The sequence below is a fragment of the Lonchura striata genome, chromosome Z, assembly GCF_050655825.1.
Source record: "Lonchura striata isolate lonStrDom1 chromosome Z, ASM5065582v1, whole genome shotgun sequence".
Lineage (NCBI taxonomy): Eukaryota > Metazoa > Chordata > Aves > Passeriformes > Estrildidae > Lonchura > Lonchura striata.
In genome coordinates, this window is record NC_140740.1 from 87,369,847 (window position 1) to 87,386,395 (window position 16,549).

At 50.3% G+C, this 16,549-nt stretch overlaps 2 long non-coding RNA genes across 21 annotated transcripts; both read left to right on the forward strand.

Moving 5' to 3' along the window:
* The first annotated feature begins 263 nt into the window (after positions 1-263).
* Positions 264-6,670, forward strand: LOC146763938 (uncharacterized). 9 transcript variants are annotated; one of them, XR_014951102.1, is made up of 4 exons: positions 264-283; positions 4,249-4,419; positions 5,368-5,670; positions 6,106-6,670. It is a non-coding gene; the product is annotated as an uncharacterized LOC146763938 (long non-coding RNA). The 9 variants fall into 9 exon arrangements; XR_014951103.1 differs by lacking the exon at positions 264-283 and adding an exon at positions 407-425; XR_014951104.1 differs by lacking the exon at positions 264-283 and adding an exon at positions 505-522.
* A 2,361-nt stretch (positions 6,671-9,031) lies between these two features.
* Positions 9,032-15,809, forward strand: LOC146763939 (uncharacterized). 12 transcript variants are annotated; one of them, XR_014951108.1, is made up of 5 exons: positions 9,184-9,198; positions 9,376-9,425; positions 13,389-13,559; positions 14,508-14,810; positions 15,246-15,809. It is a non-coding gene; the product is annotated as an uncharacterized LOC146763939 (long non-coding RNA). The 12 variants fall into 12 exon arrangements; XR_014951115.1 differs by lacking the exon at positions 9,376-9,425 and having other exon boundaries at positions 9,032-9,198; XR_014951113.1 differs by lacking the exons at positions 9,184-9,198; positions 9,376-9,425 and adding an exon at positions 9,271-9,317.
* The last annotated feature ends 740 nt before the right edge of the window (positions 15,810-16,549 follow it).

Consider the following 16,549-nt stretch of genomic DNA (forward strand, 5'->3'; position numbering starts at 1 on the left):
GCATTGCTCAAAGGAGGAGCCGAGGGACAAACCTTTGTGCCGAGAAGCAGCAGCCGAGCAGGTGAGCTGGTGCGCTTTTTTAGCCGGGACTTTTCTCCTTTCCCTTGAAATTTCGTCATCCTGAGGTTGAATTGGAGGGGGCAGTCCTGTGGTCCCGCCTTTTAAGGGGTTTGGATTGAGGTAAGAAGCCCCCTTTTGCCATCATTTGAGGCAAGCCGCTTCTTTTCTTCTCTTCTAGGGGACGCAGTTGAAGGGAAGCCTACATTTCTGTGCCCTTGTTGGGGTGAGGTGAGCGCCGGAGCATGGCGTCAGTGTCGGGCCTTCAGAGGAAGGGAGCTGCAGCCGTGGCAGCGCTGGCAGGGCGGGGATCGGGCTGTGCCGCTGCATTCGGGGCGCTTCTTCTGCCCCCGGCCCGGCAGCGAAGGGTGCGGCGCGGAGCCCTGGCGGCAGTGCCGGGGCTGGCCGGGGCGGAAGGGGAGCTGGGCGCGGCTGGGCTGCCGCGGGCCCGCCGGAGCCGCGCCGGTGCGAGCCGTGCGGAGCCGAGCGGAGCTTTGGCCGGGCCGGCGGGCGGGGGAGGCGGCGCGGGCGCCGCGCCGGTGCCGGCCGGTGCCGCCGCTCCGTCCGCTCCGGGCGCGGGGCTCGGGCGCCGCCGGGGCCCCCCGGGCCCGGTGCCGGCCCCGCCGGGCCGGGGGCAGCGGGCGGGGGTCTGCCGGCGCGGCGCCGCCTCTGCCTGCCGGAGGAGCCGCTTTCCTGCCGGAGCCGCGCTGCGCCCGGGGCCGGGAGCGCGGCTCCGCATCTTCCAGCCTCCCTCGCTGCGCTGCTTTTGAGGCGCTCCTGAGGAGCTCCTGGGATCGCTGGCTTTTGATCGGCGTCGCTGTAGGAGAAGGGCCCCGGGCACTTCTTGGTTGTTACGGTTCTTGCTTCGGGTGCTCGTGACAAGGTTTTTTTTTGGGTTGAGTGTTGTTGTTTGATTTCTTTTTGATCGGTTCTTATGTTTTTTAAGGATGCGTTTCTAAAGGTTTACACTGGTTTTTATGGGTCGTAGCATGGAGTAGAGGGTCGTTTTTCAATTCGGTTGTGGAGGCTTTTATTAGCGCGAGTGCGTAGTGGTTTTTTTGGTGGGCTTGAGGGAGTGCCCTGGAGTTAATCGGTGAGGTTTTCTTTAATATTGATGAATGCATTCTTATTTATTATATTATAGGGGTTTCATTCATTTGGCTTATTTGATTGCCGTGTATGTTTCATTGTTGCAGAGAACTTGGGAGATATTGTTTGTAGTTACATTTCTCTTTTGGCGACGTGTTTATTTCTAGGTGGTTTTTTTGATTTGAGGCAATTTTTGTTTCTTGAGTTAGGAACTTATTTTGTTGTTGTTAATATGTATTTTTTTTGTCGTTTGATGTGTTTGGTTGTTGTTTTTTATTGGTTTTATTTTTGTGAACATGGGCATTTCCATGGTGGATCTCTTTAGGTGTTTATTTTATCTGGGGGGTGAATTTTTTGTTTCTTCGTGGTTCCCTTATTTTTATATCTGTAATTATTTGGTGGGGTTTTTTTAGTTAATTTTATAGAGCATTGGGTTCTCTTTATGAGTTAGTGTAGTGGTAGAATTTTGGTTACTATTTTTTTTAGGATCGTTGGGAGTCTCTTGTATGGTTTGAAGTATGGTAAGTTAGTTGGCTTTTTTTTTTTTTTCCTTTATAGTGGTTTTTGTGATTTGCTGTGTGGGTTTCTATAGGGTTTTTTTAAATGTTTGTTTCGTTTTTGTGACGTGATAAGAGCTGCTAATGAAAGGAGTGTAGTGCGGGTTTTTTTGCTGGTAGTTGGTTGGCTGGTGGAGCCTTTCTGAATTTTTTGGACGGTATTGGTGGGAATTTGATGCTGTTTGTTTTGGCATTTTATTTTTAGGAATTAGATTATAACTGCAAAGTTTTAACTATAATTCTAATGAAATAGAACACATGCATAAACATGATAATGGGAATATAAAACTTCAATTTTAAATGTAAATGGAAAACATATAAATGAAACATGTAACATAAATAATGCTGTCCATTACTATTAGGTATAACCTTGTTTGATATGGAGTATTTTATATGTTTATATGCATATAAATATCGATTATAAACATAAATGTCCATATAGAAATGTATAATTAATACATGTGGATATATGAATATTACAAAACAATAGGAATCAATACAGTACCTAATGCATATTTTACTGTATGTGTCTTATTACAACGCATTTCATGTCATAAATACTATATATTGAAATATAGTACCTCAATATGTTGTGATAGAATAGATAAGTACTTGTAAAAATCAAAAATAGAAGTATAGAAATATTTAAATATAATTTAGAATAACGGGGATTTTTATTTTCTATTTGGTATTAGGTAGGGGTTTTATTATTAAAATTATGAATAGAAATAAAATTAGAAGTCTTTGTATAGAAATATATCCTAAATACGTTAAGATCTATATGAAAATTCAAAGGTAAGTAAATATAAATATTAGCAGTGTGTACGAAATAGAATTTAAAAAATAATTTATCTATCTCGCTAACTTATTATATATATATATATAAAATATATTTATAAATACATCTATATAAAGTAGAAGTTCAAGTGTGACTATAATGATGAAAAAAAAAAATTCGAAAATCGTTTAAAGAAAGGGCTTTTTTTGTTTTTATTTGGTTGGAGGCAGGGTTTTAATGGAAAAGAGATGAATATACATTTTAGTTTGATATCATTCTAAATATGGAAATATATAATCAATGTATACAGGTGTATATATAAAAATATAAAATAGAAATTAAAATTAGTATTAGGAAGAGATAGACTATAAATAGCATCATACATCAATCTACATTTAAAATATAAATTTGAATATAAATGCGAAAAATAGAGATACATTTAAATGGAGTTTAAATAAAGGGGGTTTTTTAAAAGATTTTTACTTGGATAGAGGCAGGGTTTTATTTTAAGCAATATAAACCTTTTAGAAATCTAAATCTAACTATAGAAATATGTAAGCAATCTAATAAGATATGTATAAAAAAATAGAATAGGAATAAATGTAAGAAATTATAAAAATACAGTTTTCCATCAGTATCCATTACAAATCCGACTGTGAGTATAAATCTGAAAAATATAAAAACAAACCCTGTTGCAATGCAGTTTAAGAGGAAAGCTTTTTTCTTTCGGTTCCTGTCGGGTCGCAGGCAGGCTTTTTGTTCCGTTCTTTCCCGCGCGGACGCTTTGGGGCATTCGCTGCCGAGGCCGTGCCGGCGGGGACGGCGCGGTGCTGCCGCCGTGTGGGCAGAGAGCGGTACTGCAGCCCGCGGCCGCCATCTTGGGAGTGGCGTGGCGCGGCCTCGCTTGACCTTCTCGAGAGGGCGCGAAAACGAGGACGTTGAAATTCGAGGACCCGTGTCTGTTTTTTACACTGCCTGAATTACCCGCACGGCCGGCGCCCCCCGACGGGATTTTCCGCGGCGGTTCGGGTGCCGTGCACACGGGCTGTGGGGTCAGCAGCACCGCGAGCGTGCGGGTTTTTGGCGGGAGCCGACAGGCATGGGCAAAAACGCCTTTCTCCGTCAAGGTCCCCACGGGCCGCCATCGTGTCGCGGACCCTCTGGACAAGTGCTGCCGCCTTGTGGGCACAGGGCGGTACTGCAGCCCCCCAGCCGGAGCCCGGCCGAAGCGGCGGGAGGGGCGGAAGCGAGGGGCGAGCGGCGAGCGGGGCGGTGTCTGTGAGTGAGGGGTGGGCTGGAGGCGGCCCCGCGGGCCGAGGGCGGCCGGGGCCGGTGCCGGCGGGCGGCGGAGGCGCGGTCGCAGCGCTCCCGGGCCGCGGCCGAGCGGCATCGGAGCAGGGCTGCGCCGCCTTTCCCGGCCCCGCGCCCCTCTCCAGACGCCGGGAGCGGCCGCGTGCCGGAAAATGCCGCCGGGGCGGCGGAGCGGGGCCCTGGCTCTGCCCGCCCCTCCTGCCGCCCTCCCTGGAATGGTTCGAGGCGTTATGGGTTTATTGAGGTAGAAATAGTTATCTTGTTGTTACTAATTTAAGGGGTTTTTTTTGTTGTTTGTTTGTTTGTTTGGTTTTATCTTCGGTTTTGTTTTGTTTTGGGTTTTTTTTGGGGGGGAACTAGAAAGATACCTTGTGTTCCTGGAATGTTGCATTCTACCTCTGTTGTTTTCCCAGTTAGTCTGGATCCTCTGATTACATTTTTTCCTTCACTTATTAGATGTCGTGGATATGCTGGCTGTTCTGATGGAGGGCAGTGATGGCTTAGATGAAGGAATTGGCTTATCTTTAAATGAAGACATGATTATCTAAACAGTTCCCTTCAGTGCTGTTGTCCCTGCTGCGTTAGGAGCCAGGAATATGCTGTTGCTTCAGTCTGAAAACAGAACAGGTACAGGGGTTTTTTTTTATGTTTTATGTGTAATTTCTAGCAGTGGAGTGAAAGTGGAATAATTTCTACCCTCTTGCAATAATTTTTTACCATTTATCATTTTTTACCTTGAGGCAATTTATTACCTTCCCTGCAAGCAGCAGGAGGTGCAGATTCATGGTGCTTTGTGCTCAAGAGGGGCATTGAAGCTCTGTAGGTGTTTCTGCCCTTTTTCCCTGACCCTAAAGAGAAGGGACACTGTCCCTGCATGGACAGTCTTGGCCTGGAAGTAGTTGGCCTCAGTAACACAGTGTTTTAAGGGCAGAGGAGAGGAGAGGTGGTTCCCGTGCCTGTGGGCAGCTCTTCCCGAGAGCAGGAGAGGGGACTGCATTGTTAAGTAGGAAGTGGATGCGTTTCCCAAAGAAAACCTCAGAAATTAAGCTCCAGGGGCAAATATGGCGAGGTTCTACCACCTCCTTGAGGACATCCTTAAAACCACAGGGGCATCAGCAGGGCTTGGAGCAGGACTGGCCAATCCCAGAGCACCTCACGAAGCCCTCTGTGTGTCTGTGGCAGTCGAGTAGCACCTGGGGTGTGCTGAAAGTCCCAGTTCTGAGAGAAAATTCTGTTTAAATTTGTACACGTTGGCTGGGTGTGTCCCCCCAGTACAGCTCGGTTCTTCTCTGAGGCGGTGCCTGGCAGGGTCTCTCCCTGTTAAGGGCCGGGCGTGTTTTTGGCACAACAAGTGAATGTGGATTATTTGCTTCAGCAAGAGCTGATGATGTCTGGAGGGTTTTTCAGGTACCTCAGCGGCCAGGAGCATGTGTCTAGGTCACTAGGAACACTTTTTGATCTCGTTCAGTTCTTTTCTGCGTGAGGCTCTGTGGGCTGCTGGCAAGGCCCAAAGTAAGGAAGGTTGCCCCAGTGTCCGTGCTCATGTCAATAGTTTAATTTATTTGGCTTTTCTAGGAGCAGACGTCGTGGAGGACCTTGGTGCTGTTTTCACTGGCCTCCTGCACTCTCTGAGAGAACCCCTTGCTCCCTGCGTGACGTTCCAGCTCTGTGACAAAGATCCCGAGTCCCTGAAAGCTGCTAAGTATCCTCAGCTCTACCAGTTTAACCGATACTATAGGCTCTGGATGCCCAAGCAGTCCCAGGAACCTGTGGTATGGAATCCCTGAAGTCACTGAATTCTTGAGCCAGTATTCCTATAAAATCCTCGCTGTCGACAGAGGTTACATTTCCATCAGTAACAGCGTTTTTATTGAGGAGGTAATTCTGCATCTCTTGTTGATCACGCTGGGGACACACGTTTGCTCCAGGGCTTTTCTCTGATGGCACAAGAGGTCTCTGTGGTGTTTGGGGGGCGATACCAGGGCTCAAGGCTCATACAGAGACTCCTCACCGGGCACAGCAGAGCCTGGTGTGCGCTGTGGCCTCTGTTTACAGCGCCCGGAGTTCCCCCGGGTGGGTGGAGGATCACAGGCCCCTGGGCTGGGTTTGGTGAGTTTTTCTCAGCTCAGCAGTGTGAACACTCCAGATGCCCCTGGGGACACTGCTGGGCAGCTCTGTTCTAGCAGGACTGCACGCCTGTGCTCCCAGAGCTTCAGTGCAGAGCTCATCTCAAAACAAAGGTGGCTGAAGAGATTTTTGTTTCATACTCATCACTCTTTTTCTCTTATGCTTTTTGTTTGGCTTTTTAAACAGTTTGAAAACCACAAGGACTTAAGCCAAGGGCCTCCTGTGGCACCGGATTCTGAATTTGCCACTTTGCTGAAGGGAGCCTGGGAGAGAAGAAGCAGTACCTTCCTGGAAGATGGTGTTCAGACAAAGTGGAGAGACTTGGCTTCCCGGCTCCCCCCACCTGAGCAGCTTTTGTTGGGAGTAAAGCACGTGCTGCTGTACCCGAAATCCACAGTAGAGAACTTCAGCAGATAATACTGTAGTTATCCTTGGTTTACTTTATGGCACAAGTTACAGATGACTAGGCTGCTAAAACTTAGGTTCCAGTGCTGTAGCTCTTTTTCCTTGACTCGGCTCCGAGGGTACGCAGCACCATACAAAACTGCACCTAATTTGTAAACAAATATCAGTTGTTCTGATTATTGAAGCTGGGCTTTATTCCGTGGAATCCCAGCTGTGTGCTGCCCCAGGGCCTTTGTACAAATAGCGTACGGGGGGGGGGGGTAGGGGAACCAGAACTTCACATTCCTTGTGATATGTATGGGATTTTGGGGGGGTTCAATAAAAAAGGAGATGCAAAATGAGGGAATTGCTTTTAGATGTAACTATTCTTGTCCTAAAGGGGCCATCAGCTCTGTCCCCAGAGCTGAGTTACGAGTGCGTGTGTTGAAAGAGCCGCAAGCCTTTAGGGGCTGCAGTTTGTGTGCCCTGTGCTGAGGTGCCCTGAGGAAATGTGTAAGCCGGAGGGAGCCGGGGCCGGGCGGAGGGAGCCGAGGTGTGGGAATGGGCGAATGGAGGCGGGCGCGGGCGGGACTAGGCGAGCGTGGGCGAAAGCGGCCGAAAGGGGCCGAGGAGGCGAGCGGAGCCGAGCTTTGCCGAGTTCAGCCGAGGCGAGCCGAGCTTTGCCGAAGAGGCGAATGGAGGCGAATGCGGCCGGAAATAGCCGAGCGTGGCCGACAGTAGCCGAAGCTGGCCGAGGAGCCGAGTCCAGCCGAACGGAGCCGAGCTCTGCCGAGCGCAGCAGCCCGGGCCGGGCGGGGCGCCGGGGCGGAGCCGAGGCGCCGGGAGGATCCCCTCCTGTCCCTCTCTCTCCCGCTCCATGCTCCTGCCCGTATTCAGTTACCTCTCTTTCCCCCGTTTCCATGTCCCCCCCAAACCCGGCTCCTTCCTGTCCTGTCCCTGCCCCGCTGCTCCGTTCCATTCCCCCTCTCTCCCTCCTCTGTGCCCCGTCCCTCTTGCTGCCCTGCCGGCCTTTCCCTTCCCCGCCCGCTTTCCTCCGCAGCCCGACCTTCCTCCCCGCCCTTTCGCATGTCCCGCTCTCCCTCCTCTCTTCCCGTCGCCCCTTCGCTTCTTTCCCCCGCAGCCGCGGGGCTCGGGTCGCCGGAGAATAAAGCCCCGAGGGCCGGAGCCCGGCGCCCCCCGGGCCTTGCGGGAGTCCCCGCACGGGGCCGGGGCTCTCGGCGGATCCCCCGCGCCGCTCGGACCCCGCCCCGGCGCTGCCGGACCCGCGGCTCCGCCGGCATCGCGCTGCGAGCGGCCCCCGCTCCGTGCCGTGCCGGCCGTGCCGCGTCCCCGCCGCCTCTGCCGCTCCCTCTTTCTGCCCCTGGCCCGCGACAGCGAGGCGGGGCGGGAGCTTCGAGCCTTCTGGGGGCTGCCCCCCCCTTTCTTGTTGCGGCGGAGTCCCTTTCTGGGGGGATGGAGGCGTGGGAAGGGCTGGAAGGGAGTGCTGGGCTGCTGTCCGGGGCAGTTGGACTCGTCCTGTGCCTTCTTCGGGGGTCAGGGTTAGGGGCTGAAGCCTCGGGCCTCTGATGGCATTTGGGGCACCCCAAGGTCGCTAGGAGAGGGACGCACACTGCGGTGGAGGAGCGGGTGGGTGGCGAATGAGGGGAGGGGGTCACGCTGGGTGCCGTCCCGCAGAGGGACCCAAAGCTGCCCCAAAATTCCCTGGGAGGGGTGTGTGTAGAATACTAAAACCGGGCAAGTGTTTCGTTTTCACAGCTATTGGTAAAGAATAGGAAGCTATGGCTAACCTAATTTGGAAAGAAGCCCTCTCTCGACCACTCATTTGTACCCAGGAATGTAGGAAACTCTGACTGTGGATGGGCAGTAGTTTTGAAAATCATGCCCTAGCCTTTTTCTCTAGGAACGAACCAAGCAAGTGCCCTGAAACCAGCGGAGCAGCTGCAGGGGCTGAAGGGAACAGAAAGGGCTCCCGGCACCTTTTGCCTCCGTTCTCTGCCATTCCCCCAAACGTGTCGCAGTCCCGGAAGAGGCGTTTGTCATGCAGCCTGCCAAAATAAAGACCTGTAAAATCCTAGCTCTGCCTTTTGTTTAACGTGTTTTTACTTCCTATTTATGTCATCACAGAAAGCAAGGAAAGAATAAATATGTCTGGTTCCCACTATTGCTCCGTGCAGGCATTTTTAAAGGCTGCTGTACTTCTGTCCTCTTTTTCCACTCCAAGCTTGACTTTTCCCCTCCTTTTTCGAGGTCTGCTGCTTTGGGTGTCCCAAGCAGGGCTGGGTTCCTCGGCAGGGGTCTTAGGAGTCGGTGCTGATTCTGCTTTTTCCAAAGGTGTAGCAAAGTGTGCCAGCAAAAGGACTGTTTTCTCCAGGGGAAAGCTTTCTTTCAATCACCATCAGAGCATGTATGTGTTTTAATTGTGTAACCAGGTGGATTAAGAAAAGCCGACAGCTGTAGCAGATTTCTGTTGAATCTGTATCTGTGAGAAGTGGGCTGTGTGCTGGAGACGGAGAGACGCTGTTGGAGAGTGGAAACAGTGGCAGGTGTGAGCTGTTAGGATGATGAGGAGGGCACAGAGCAGCCCCAGGTGTGAGTTATTAGGATGATGAGGGCTCAGAGCAGCCACAGGTGTGAGCTGAGAGGATGATGAGGAGGGGGCGGCTCCTCCGGCGGCTGATTTAGGGGGTTTTCCTCCCATCGGTTTTGCATGAAGCTGCTGGAGAAGAGGAGTTTATGGGGGACTCCAGGGGCTATCTCCTGGAAGGACGGTGGGTGCTTCAGACAGGGTCCGGGGGATCACCTGGATACGTGGAGCATTGCTCAAAGGAGGAGCCGAGGGACAAACCTTTGTGCCGAGAAGCAGCAGCCGAGCAGGTGAGCTGGTGCGCTTTTTTAGCCGGGACTTTTCTCCTTTCCCTTGAAATTTCGTCATCCTGAGGTTGAATTGGAGGGGGCAGTCCTGTGGTCCCGCCTTTTAAGGGGTTTGGATTGAGGTAAGAAGCCCCCTTTTGCCATCATTTGAGGCAAGCCGCTTCTTTTCTTCTCTTCTAGGGGACGCAGTTGAAGGGAAGCCTACATTTCTGTGCCCTTGTTGGGGTGAGGTGAGCGCCGGAGCATGGCGTCAGTGTCGGGCCTTCAGAGGAAGGGAGCTGCAGCCGTGGCAGCGCTGGCAGGGCGGGGATCGGGCTGTGCCGCTGCATTCGGGGCGCTTCTTCTGCCCCCCGGCCCGGCAGCGAAGGGTGCGGCGCGGAGCCCTGGCGGCAGTGCCGGGGCTGGCCGGGGCGGAAGGGGAGCTGGGCGCGGCTGGGCTGCCGCGGGCCCGCCGGAGCCGCGCCGGTGCGAGCCGTGCGGAGCCGAGCGGAGCTTTGGCCGGGCCGGCGGGCGGGGGAGGCGGCGCGGGCGCCGCGCCGGTGCCGGCCGGTGCCGCCGCTCCGTCCGCTCCGGGCGCGGGGCTCGGGCGCCGCCGGGGCCCCCCGGGCCCGGTGCCGGCCCCGCCGGGCCGGGGGCAGCGGGCGGGGGTCTGCCGGCGCGGCGCCGCCTCTGCCTGCCGGAGGAGCCGCTTTCCTGCCGGAGCCGCGCTGCGCCCGGGGCCGGGAGCGCGGCTCCGCATCTTCCAGCCTCCCTCGCTGCGCTGCTTTTGAGGCGCTCCTGAGGAGCTCCTGGGATCGCTGGCTTTTGATCGGCGTCGCTGTAGGAGAAGGGCCCCGGGCACTTCTTGGTTGTTACGGTTCTTGCTTCGGGTGCTCGTGACAAGGTTTTTTTTTGGGTTGGGTGTTGTTGTTTGATTTCTTTTTGATCGGTTCTTATGTTTTTTAAGGATGCGTTTCTAAAGGTTTACACTGGTTTTTATGGGTCGTAGCATGGAGTAGAGGGTCGTTTTTCAATTCGGTTGTGGAGGCTTTTATTAGCGCGAGTGCGTAGTGGTTTTTTTGGTGGGCTTGAGGGAGTGCCCTGGAGTTAATCGGTGAGGTTTTCTTTAATATTGATGAATGCATTCTTATTTATTATATTATAGGGGTTTCATTCATTTGGCTTATTTGATTGCCGTGTATGTTTCATTGTTGCAGAGAACTTGGGAGATATTGTTTGTAGTTACATTTCTCTTTTGGCGACGTGTTTATTTCTAGGTGGTTTTTTTGATTTGAGGCAATTTTTGTTTCTTGAGTTAGGAACTTATTTTGTTGTTGTTAATATGTATTTTTTTGTCGTTTGATGTGTTTGGTTGTTGTTTTTTATTGGTTTTATTTTTGTGAACATGGGCATTTCCATGGTGGATCTCTTTAGGTGTTTATTTTATCTGGGGGGTGAATTTTTTGTTTCTTCGTGGTTCCCTTATTTTTATATCTGTAATTATTTGGTGGGGTTTTTTTAGTTAATTTTATAGAGCATTGGGTTCTCTTTATGAGTTAGTGTAGTGGTAGAATTTTGGTTACTATTTTTTTTAGGATCGTTGGGAGTCTCTTGTATGGTTTGAAGTATGGTAAGTTAGTTGGCTTTTTTTTTTTTTCCTTTATAGTGGTTTTTGTGATTTGCTGTGTGGGTTTCTATAGGGTTTTTTTAAATGTTTGTTTCGTTTTTGTGACGTGATAAGAGCTGCTAATGAAAGGAGTGTAGTGCGGGTTTTTTTGCTGGTAGTTGGTTGGCTGGTGGAGCCTTTCTGAATTTTTTGGACGGTATTGGTGGGAATTTGATGCTGTTTGTTTTGGCATTTTATTTTTAGGAATTAGATTATAACTGCAAAGTTTTAACTATAATTCTAATGAAATAGAACACATGCATAAACATGATAATGGGAATATAAAACTTCAATTTTAAATGTAAATGGAAAACATATAAATGAAACATGTAACATAAATAATGCTGTCCATTACTATTAGGTATAACCTTGTTTGATATGGAGTATTTTATATGTTTATATGCATATAAATATCGATTATAAACATAAATGTCCATATAGAAATGTATAATTAATACATGTGGATATATGAATATTACAAAACAATAGGAATCAATACAGTACCTAATGCATATTTTACTGTATGTGTCTTATTACAACGCATTTCATGTCATAAATACTATATATTGAAATATAGTACCTCAATATGTTGTGATAGAATAGATAAGTACTTGTAAAAATCAAAAATAGAAGTATAGAAATATTTAAATATAATTTAGAATAACGGGGATTTTTATTTTCTATTTGGTATTAGGTAGGGGTTTTATTATTAAAATTATGAATAGAAATAAAATTAGAAGTCTTTGTATAGAAATATATCCTAAATACGTTAAGATCTATATGAAAATTCAAAGGTAAGTAAATATAAATATTAGCAGTGTGTACGAAATAGAATTTAAAAAATAATTTATCTATCTCGCTAACTTATTATATATATATATATAAAATATATTTATAAATACATCTATATAAAGTAGAAGTTCAAGTGTGACTATAATGATGAAAAAAAAAAATTCGAAAATCGTTTAAAGAAAGGGCTTTTTTTGTTTTTATTTGGTTGGAGGCAGGGTTTTAATGGAAAAGAGATGAATATACATTTTAGTTTGATATCATTCTAAATATGGAAATATATAATCAATGTATACAGGTGTATATATAAAAATATAAAATAGAAATTAAAATTAGTATTAGGAAGAGATAGACTATAAATAGCATCATACATCAATCTACATTTAAAATATAAATTTGAATATAAATGCGAAAAATAGAGATACATTTAAATGGAGTTTAAATAAAGGGGGTTTTTTAAAAGATTTTTACTTGGATAGAGGCAGGGTTTTATTTTAAGCAATATAAACCTTTTAGAAATCTAAATCTAACTATAGAAATATGTAAGCAATCTAATAAGATATGTATAAAAAAATAGAATAGGAATAAATGTAAGAAATTATAAAAATACAGTTTTCCATCAGTATCCATTACAAATCCGACTGTGAGTATAAATCTGAAAAATATAAAAACAAACCCTGTTGCAATGCAGTTTAAGAGGAAAGCTTTTTTCTTTCGGTTCCTGTCGGGTCGCAGGCAGGCTTTTTGTTCCGTTCTTTCCCGCGCGGACGCTTTGGGGCATTCGCTGCCGAGGCCGTGCCGGCGGGGACGGCGCGGTGCTGCCGCCGTGTGGGCAGAGAGCGGTACTGCAGCCCGCGGCCGCCATCTTGGGAGTGGCGTGGCGCGGCCTCGCTTGACCTTCTCGAGAGGGCGCGAAAACGAGGACGTTGAAATTCGAGGACCCGTGTCTGTTTTTTACACTGCCTGAATTACCCGCACGGCCGGCGCCCCCCGACGGGATTTTCCGCGGCGGTTCGGGTGCCGTGCACACGGGCTGTGGGGTCAGCAGCACCGCGAGCGTGCGGGTTTTTGGCGGGAGCCGACAGGCATGGGCAAAAACGCCTTTCTCCGTCAAGGTCCCCACGGGCCGCCATCGTGTCGCGGACCCTCTGGACAAGTGCTGCCGCCTTGTGGGCACAGGGCGGTACTGCAGCCCCCCAGCCGGAGCCCGGCCGAAGCGGCGGGAGGGGCGGAAGCGAGGGGCGAGCGGCGAGCGGGGCGGTGTCTGTGAGTGAGGGGTGGGCTGGAGGCGGCCCCGCGGGCCGAGGGCGGCCGGGGCCGGTGCCGGCGGGCGGCGGAGGCGCGGTCGCAGCGCTCCCGGGCCGCGGCCGAGCGGCATCGGAGCAGGGCTGCGCCGCCTTTCCCGGCCCCGCGCCCCTCTCCAGACGCCGGGAGCGGCCGCGTGCCGGAAAATGCCGCCGGGGCGGCGGAGCGGGGCCCTGGCTCTGCCCGCCCCTCCTGCCGCCCTCCCTGGAATGGTTCGAGGCGTTATGGGTTTATTGAGGTAGAAATAGTTATCTTGTTGTTACTAATTTAAGGGGTTTTTTTTTTTGTTTGTTTGTTTGTTTGTTTGGTTTTATCTTCGGTTTTGTTTTGTTTTGGGTTTTTTTTGGGGGGGAACTAGAAAGATACCTTGTGTTCCTGGAATGTTGCATTCTACCTCTGTTGTTTTCCCAGTTAGTCTGGATCCTCTGATTACATTTTTTCCTTCACTTATTAGATGTCGTGGATATGCTGGCTGTTCTGATGGAGGGCAGTGATGGCTTAGATGAAGGAATTGGCTTATCTTTAAATGAAGACATGATTATCTAAACAGTTCCCTTCAGTGCTGTTGTCCCTGCTGCGTTAGGAGCCAGGAATATGCTGTTGCTTCAGTCTGAAAACAGAACAGGTACAGGGGTTTTTTTTTATGTTTTATGTGTAATTTCTAGCAGTGGAGTGAAAGTGGAATAATTTCTACCCTCTTGCAATAATTTTTTACCATTTATCATTTTTTACCTTGAGGCAATTTATTACCTTCCCTGCAAGCAGCAGGAGGTGCAGATTCATGGTGCTTTGTGCTCAAGAGGGGCATTGAAGCTCTGTAGGTGTTTCTGCCCTTTTTCCCTGACCCTAAAGAGAAGGGACACTGTCCCTGCATGGACAGTCTTGGCCTGGAAGTAGTTGGCCTCAGTAACACAGTGTTTTAAGGGCAGAGGAGAGGAGAGGTGGTTCCCGTGCCTGTGGGCAGCTCTTCCCGAGAGCAGGAGAGGGGACTGCATTGTTAAGTAGGAAGTGGATGCGTTTCCCAAAGAAAACCTCAGAAATTAAGCTCCAGGGGCAAATATGGCGAGGTTCTACCACCTCCTTGAGGACATCCTTAAAACCACAGGGGCATCAGCAGGGCTTGGAGCAGGACTGGCCAATCCCAGAGCACCTCACGAAGCCCTCTGTGTGTCTGTGGCAGTCGAGTAGCACCTGGGGTGTGCTGAAAGTCCCAGTTCTGAGAGAAAATTCTGTTTAAATTTGTACACGTTGGCTGGGTGTGTCCCCCCAGTACAGCTCGGTTCTTCTCTGAGGCGGTGCCTGGCAGGGTCTCTCCCTGTTAAGGGCCGGGCGTGTTTTTGGCACAACAAGTGAATGTGGATTATTTGCTTCAGCAAGAGCTGATGATGTCTGGAGGGTTTTTCAGGTACCTCAGCGGCCAGGAGCATGTGTCTAGGTCACTAGGAACACTTTTTGATCTCGTTCAGTTCTTTTCTGCGTGAGGCTCTGTGGGCTGCTGGCAAGGCCCAAAGTAAGGAAGGTTGCCCCAGTGTCCGTGCTCATGTCAATAGTTTAATTTATTTGGCTTTTCTAGGAGCAGACGTCGTGGAGGACCTTGGTGCTGTTTTCACTGGCCTCCTGCACTCTCTGAGAGAACCCCTTGCTCCCTGCGTGACGTTCCAGCTCTGTGACAAAGATCCCGAGTCCCTGAAAGCTGCTAAGTATCCTCAGCTCTACCAGTTTAACCGATACTATAGGCTCTGGATGCCCAAGCAGTCCCAGGAACCTGTGGTATGGAATCCCTGAAGTCACTGAATTCTTGAGCCAGTATTCCTATAAAATCCTCGCTGTCGACAGAGGTTACATTTCCATCAGTAACAGCGTTTTTATTGAGGAGGTAATTCTGCATCTCTTGTTGATCACGCTGGGGACACACGTTTGCTCCAGGGCTTTTCTCTGATGGCACAAGAGGTCTCTGTGGTGTTTGGGGGGCGATACCAGGGCTCAAGGCTCATACAGAGACTCCTCACCGGGCACAGCAGAGCCTGGTGTGCGCTGTGGCCTCTGTTTACAGCGCCCGGAGTTCCCCCGGGTGGGTGGAGGATCACAGGCCCCTGGGCTGGGTTTGGTGAGTTTTTCTCAGCTCAGCAGTGTGAACACTCCAGATGCCCCTGGGGACACTGCTGGGCAGCTCTGTTCTAGCAGGACTGCACGCCTGTGCTCCCAGAGCTTCAGTGCAGAGCTCATCTCAAAACAAAGGTGGCTGAAGAGATTTTTGTTTCATACTCATCACTCTTTTTCTCTTATGCTTTTTGTTTGGCTTTTTAAACAGTTTGAAAACCACAAGGACTTAAGCCAAGGGCCTCCTGTGGCACCGGATTCTGAATTTGCCACTTTGCTGAAGGGAGCCTGGGAGAGAAGAAGCAGTACCTTCCTGGAAGATGGTGTTCAGACAAAGTGGAGAGACTTGGCTTCCCGGCTCCCCCCACCTGAGCAGCTTTTGTTGGGAGTAAAGCACGTGCTGCTGTACCCGAAATCCACAGTAGAGAACTTCAGCAGATAATACTGTAGTTATCCTTGGTTTACTTTATGGCACAAGTTACAGATGACTAGGCTGCTAAAACTTAGGTTCCAGTGCTGTAGCTCTTTTTCCTTGACTCGGCTCCGAGGGTACGCAGCACCATACAAAACTGCACCTAATTTGTAAACAAATATCAGTTGTTCTGATTATTGAAGCTGGGCTTTATTCCGTGGAATCCCAGCTGTGTGCTGCCCCAGGGCCTTTGTACAAATAGCGTACGGGGGGGGGGGTAGGGGAACCAGAACTTCACATTCCTTGTGATATGTATGGGATTTTGGGGGGGTTCAATAAAAAAGGAGATGCAAAATGAGGGAATTGCTTTTAGATGTAACTATTCTTGTCCTAAAGGGGCCATCAGCTCTGTCCCCAGAGCTGAGTTACGAGTGCGTGTGTTGAAAGAGCCGCAAGCCTTTAGGGGCTGCAGTTTGTGTGCCCTGTGCTGAGGTGCCCTGAGGAAATGTGTAAGCCGGAGGGAGCCGGGGCCGGGCGGAGGGAGCCGAGGTGTGGGAATGGGCGAATGGAGGCGGGCGCGGGCGGGACTAGGCGAGCGTGGGCGAAAGCGGCCGAAAGGGGCCGAGGAGGCGAGCGGAGCCGAGCTTTGCCGAGTTCAGCCGAGGCGAGCCGAGCTTTGCCGAAGAGGCGAATGGAGGCGAATGCGGCCGGAAATAGCCGAGCGTGGCCGACAGTAGCCGAAGCTGGCCGAGGAGCCGAGTCCAGCCGAACGGAGCCGAGCTCTGCCGAGCGCAGCAGCCCGGGCCGGGCGGGGCGCCGGGGCGGAGCCGAGGCGCCGGGAGGATCCCCTCCTGTCCCTCTCTCTCCCGCTCCATGCTCCTGCCCGTATTCAGTTACCTCTCTTTCCCCCGTTTCCATGTCCCCCCCAAACCCGGCTCCTTCCTGTCCTGTCCCTGCCCCGCTGCTCCGTTCCATTCCCCCTCTCTCCCTCCTCTGTGCCCCGTCCCTCTTGCTGCCCTGCCGGCCTTTCCCTTCCCCGCCCGCTTTCCTCCGCAGCCCGACCTTCCTCCCCGCCCTTTCGCATGTCCCGCTCTCCCTCCTCT